This window comes from Vulpes vulpes, chromosome 13 (assembly GCF_048418805.1).
Source record: "Vulpes vulpes isolate BD-2025 chromosome 13, VulVul3, whole genome shotgun sequence".
NCBI lineage: Eukaryota > Metazoa > Chordata > Mammalia > Carnivora > Canidae > Vulpes > Vulpes vulpes.
The window spans coordinates 66,162,049-66,168,048 of NC_132792.1; positions in this window are offsets into that span (position 1 = coordinate 66,162,049).

The following is a 6,000-nucleotide window of genomic DNA, read 5'->3' on the forward strand; positions in this document are numbered from 1 at the left end:
TCTTTTTCTGCTTATTCTTGGATGTATCCTAACTAATGCTTGTCTCCAGAAACCTTCTCAGTTCCAGACCACTGTCAGACCATAACAGGTGGCTTGGCTGTCTTTCCAAGAATAGTGCCAACAAGCTGACTTTGTGGACTATTTCTCTGAACTTTGATCAAAATTCCACACAAATCACTCTAATTTCTAAGACTGTTTTGGGACAACTACGTTTGAACAGACCTTTCTCTTTTGCCAAAACCTGCTGACAAAGCCAGACACAGACCCTCTGGTTTCTCACTCTTTGTCTCATTATTGATTAGCTAAGATTAGAACTATCTGTCATATTGATTTGCTAAGATTAGAACTTTTGGTCCTCCTGAAACTTTTTAACTACAGAGAAAAACATTTCCTGTTCAGGTATCTGTGACTTCTGCTTGCAAAATCACCCCTACCATAAACGTCCAAAATGCCACATGTTCACTCCTTTCCACAAAAATCTAAGGCAAAGCCACTACTGAGACACTCTGATATTCAGATCTGGGGTACTCTCCAAATTGCAATAGTCAGAATAAAATAAACCTCTTTTCTTGTCCAGTTTTTGTCTTTGATGGAAGCCACCCAAATATTCTGATAATTAGATGGTCTGTTTGGAATCAATGGAGAATTTCTGGGGACAGTTGTGAACTACCATTTTACCTCAGCTTTTATTACATGAATGCTTTACCTAGATACAGAGATGTAACTGGGCCTCCTTTAGCTGACTCAGCCTGCATTCAGTTGCTATGTTGAGACAAATTTCACATCTGGCACAGTTACACAATATAGACAATAAAACATGAATAAAGTATGCAGACTTCTAGAAAAGCTTCCACATAGAAACAGTAAAAAGGACAAAATTGTGGATCATGCAGCAAAACCACAATGTACCTTTGAACAGTCTCTTTTGTTTGTTGTCCTCTGTCTTCTCTCTCTTGCCCTCTCCTCTACTCCCTCCTCTTTACTTCCCTTCCTTTCCTCTCCTCCCTCATCCCTCATTATGTCCCTTTCTCTGGACTCCTTTGTGATTTCTCTAAATCCATAACCACCCCTCTTCCCTTAGCAAAACAAAATATCTCATCCAGAATCCATCTTCCTTAGAAAGTATGAAAATAGTGTGGGATGGATTAGTGACAACTCTTTACCTTTTTTTTTTTTTTAAGTTTTAATTCTAGCTTATGTATTTTTTTGTTTTTGTTTTTGTTTAAAAAAAAAAAAAGATTTTTAGGTAAGCTCTACATCCAGTATGGGGCTTGAACTCACAAACCAAAATCAAGAATTGCATGCTCCACCAACTAAGCCAGCCATGCACCCCTAGTCCCATGCTTTCTTTTTTTTTTTAATTGCGAGGGTGAGGGGTTAGTTCATTTTAAATCTTTTTAAAAATGTTGTATTAATTATATATTTTCAAATTAAAATTAATTCAGTTTTTCCTTTTTCAGTCACTTTTTTTAAAGATTTATTTATTTATGACAGAGAGAGAGGCAGAGACACAGGCAGAGGGAGAAGCAGGCTCCATGCCAGGAGCCCAATGTGGGACTTGATCCCAGGACTCCAGGATCACACCCTGGGCCAAAGGCAGGCGTCAAACCACTGAGCCACCCAGGGATCCCCCCCTTTTTTAAAAAAAAAAAAAGATTTATTTATTTATTTATGATAGAGAGACCTTTTTCAGTCACTTTTATTTATTTATTTTTTCAGTCACTTGCAAACCTTTTATTCCCACACATGTGTTTCCACTGGATTCTGGGCAAGCTATGTTAATTTCCTGTCATCTAGCAGATGTCATGAGTGGAAGGAATTGCAAAAAAAAAAAAAAAAAAAAAAAAAAGCCTCTTCCCTACCTTAGTAAACAAACACTTGGTTTCAAACATTGCAGTACACATTCATAGGAGAGGTAGACACTCTGTAGCCAGATTCGGGCTACTCTGATGTTCTCATCTTATTAAGCTCTCGGATAGTTATTTTTCCTTCCCAATAGGGTCATAAGAGAAAACTCTTGAGGTTTGCTCCTATCAGTTTCCTTCTATCCTCCTGTAAACCAAGAACTATCTAGAACAGGGTGTAGCCAAAGAAGGCTATAGTTGTTCTTCTGGTTGGTGGTTCTAAGTCTTTGGGTCCTGTTTTCAGTAAGTAGAGCCCTACCTGGGAAGATACTAGAGAAGTGTCCTTTCTTTTGTGATTAATAAACCATTGCCTGCCCCCAGAGACGTTTATCCTGTTCAACTGAACTTACTGGTTTCACTAAAAGTAAATGCCTAAGGAGTGACTTGATTCAACTTTGGGATGTATGTCACATTGATAATACTCCTAAATTTATCCAGTTATCCCTTCGTCTTTCTTCTCCTCCGCTTTTTCTAGTGGCCTGTTGAGTTCTTAATGGGGCCTCACTAAATGGATTGCTCTCCTTCTTGAAGAGATAAGTCATCTGAGATCTCCTCACTCTTTGAACTAAAGAATGAGACTAGTGCAACTGTAATGAGACTGCCACTTCCCAGTCCTACCCAAGGACTAACACTGGAATATTCCTTTCTATACCATCACTACCATTCTGGATGTCAAGGTGTATAAAGAACGGAGCAGAAGAGAGGAAGTGTTAAAGACAGGGTAGTTCAGAAGAGGCTAGGCAAATTCTAGGGTGCAGCCAGACACCCTTCTGTTGATAGATAAGTCATGAGTGATTGCAGGCAGTTGATGACTGGAGAACTATACACATTACAGCATTTAGATGAGCAGCATCCAGGACTCTGCTTTGGTGACAGTCAGTGGTACTTCTAACAACAAGAAGTGGCCCACAAGCATCTGTAGTAAAACACTGGTGATGATTTTCTCTAGAGGCAATTAAGAGTGTAAAAGTGGCCAGTGGCAAGGACCTACCCTGACTCAAGTAAAAACTGGTTTGAGAAACTCAGACAGACATGAATGTTTTTTTGTAAATAACTGATGTAAACTTAGGGTGGAATATCCAGTTACTTAATACATCTATACGTAGAAGTAAACAAAGGGTTGTTCCTTTTGAAAGTGGAAAAAAATACTAGGCCCAGTTACATGGGATAATGCTATTATAAATATTTAAGAAAAACACGTTACTAATAATAAACTTTATCAATTCAAATGGTCCTTAAGGAATATAAATAATAGTGCAAGGGAATATAAGGGAAGGGAGAAGAAATGTGTGGGAAATATCAGAAAGGGAGACAGAACATAAAGACTCCTAACTCTGGGAAACGAACTAGGGGTGATGGAAGGGGAGGAGGGCGGGGGGTGGGGGTGTGAATGGGTGACAGGCACTGAGGGGGGCACTTGACAGGATGAGCACTGGGTGTTATTCTGTATGTTGGTAAATTGAACACCAATAAAAAATAAATTTATTATTAAAAAAAACAAACAAAAACAAATGGTCCTTAAACAGATCTGAGGGTAAAAGGTCATTTTTGAGATTTTATTTTTCACAGCTAAATACAAATACAGTGTGTTGGGGGGAATAAATACATATAAGTACAGTGGGAAAAACAAGATATCGGTTTTGCTTATGTTTTGTTTATTTTTGTGTTAGCTCTAGTGGTCTGTTTTATTCTTTGACATTCCAATGGTGACTTTTGTTTTGCTGTTTTCCCGATTTTGAAGAAAAATTCAATGTGTTTTACTCTAGGTGCCCACTTTTAATTTTTGCTTTGCATTATACTTGTATTAAACTTACTAAGTCTTTTGTTTTGCTGTTTTTGTTAGGTAACTTACAACTGTTTACAGTGTAGGAACATACCTACTAATAAAACAGGATCCTCTGATGATATTATGTCTTGCAGTTAAAATTACTACACAAAACAGGAGACATTATTCTTTAGCAAAATAAAGACAATTTAAAATTCTTTCTTATAGATTCCAATTCTTTGTTGAAGACTTCTCATTGGGATCCCTGGGTGGCGCAGTGGTTTGGCACCTGCCTTTGGCCCAGGGCGTGATCCTGGAGACCCGGGATCGAATCCCACATCGGGCTCCCGGTGCATGGAGCCTGCTTCTCCCTCTGCCTGTGTCTCTGCCTCTCTCTCTCTCTCTCTGTGACTATCATAAATAAATAAAAATTTAAAAAAAATTTTAAAAAAAGAAAACTTCTCATTGATTTTGCCCATATTTTTCTCCATTTAACTTAGAATTGTAACTTAAAATTTTATTTAAAATAAAAACCTTGTTTTCTAATTGCAGTATCAGGATCATCTACCCATCTATGACCCTCAGGTCATGGGTCTTCAGTTTTACTTTTCTTTTTATATTACTATCACTTACTTCTGCTTCTTCATATTTTCAGAAATACTTTATAGTGCATTGGACATTGCATTTAACTGTAGAGGCTCCAGATAATATCTTCCATTAGCAATGATTCTTCCTTTCTTTTGTCAGATAGAGTGAAAGGCTAGTCAATCCAATCAGGTCTTATACTGGATTGCTAATTTAGTTAAGATTTAGTCCATCTCTGGTTCATCCCTATTCTTCATGATTGTTCCTCCTGGGCTTTTTAATTAAATTTTTTTTTTTTTTTTTTTTTTGGAAAGAGACCATAAGAACAAGGAGAGGAGTAAAGGGAGAAGAGGGAGAGAATCCCAACCAAGCAAGCTCCATGCTTAGCATGAAGCCTGATGTGGGGCTTCATATCAGGACCCTGAGATCAGGACCCAAGCTGAAATCAAGAGTTGATCCTCCACCGATTGAGGCACCCAGGTGCCCTGGTCCTCTTGGGCTTTCTATTGATATTCTGCATATTCTTTTTTTTTTTTTTTCCTGCCTTGAAAGTTCTACCTTTGGCAGATTTTAAACTTAGTACCCATCTTTTACAGGTTAAAAAGTCTTGTAAATGCCTTGAAGTATCTATTGTGGGTTTGCTGAAAGCTCTTTCTCTCTAATGGAACTTTGTTTCCAAAACTCTGCAAGACAAGTGAATGTTTCACTCTGCCTTTCCTACTCAGTCTTCCTCAGTTTCTGGTAACATCCCAGAATTTGGCACATATTCCATGGTAAAATTTAACCATGTACTTTATATTTTCCTTTTTTTTTTTTTTTTTTTTTTGCCAGTCCTACATAACTACAAAAAACTCCAGATTTCTCTTTTCCAGCTAGGATCTATTTGTCTTATGTCTATGTGCATAAGTACAGTTATTTATATAACTTTTACCATGCCCTTTGTTCTTTTCTAACTTTTTCTTTTTGGTCAGTTTTAAATGGCACTTTTTGACTCTCACCTATTACCTATACACAATAATTTTATTTTAGTTTTCCCTTCCTCTCTCTCTCCTTTCCTCTTACTTTTTTAACTTGCATTCTTTCTATTGGGCAGAATATGTATTTATATTCTACTCTTTGATCCATATCCCTACTCTTATTTTAGTATTAGTACAATTCTATTAAATGCTCACCATCAATTGTTTTGATGTATTTTCCAAGACACCTTTTGTTTACATGAAATTCATCTTCTAGATGGATTTCCAGGAAGGGTGTGAGAACATTTATGTTGATATAGCTTGCATACAGAAATCTAAAAATTTGTTTGAATTTTTCTTAAAATGATGCTCCATTATTGCCTTGATTTTTATGTTCCTCTTGAAAAGTGTGAGATCATACTAAAATTCTTACCCACATAAGTAAACTGATTATTTTGCCTCATGGCCTTCATAATTTCTTATTTTTCCTTAATGTCCAAGAGTTTTGCTAGGGTAAGTCTCAGAATCGTTCATTCCAGGTCAATTTTACCATTCTTCTCTTCCTTACATAAAGTCTCCTGGATTATGGTAAAAACTTTTGTTCCATTGCTTTATTTTCTTCTTCATCCAGGACTTCAATAATACAGATGTTGAATCTTCTTTGCCTTTCATTTTAAGCATTTTTCTAAGATCTGTTTTACTTTTTCAATCACCATTCCTTTGGTTATTTCTTCTCTTTCTTCACTGATGGCTATTAAAATTCTGTTTGAGTCTTCTCTGCTTTAGACAG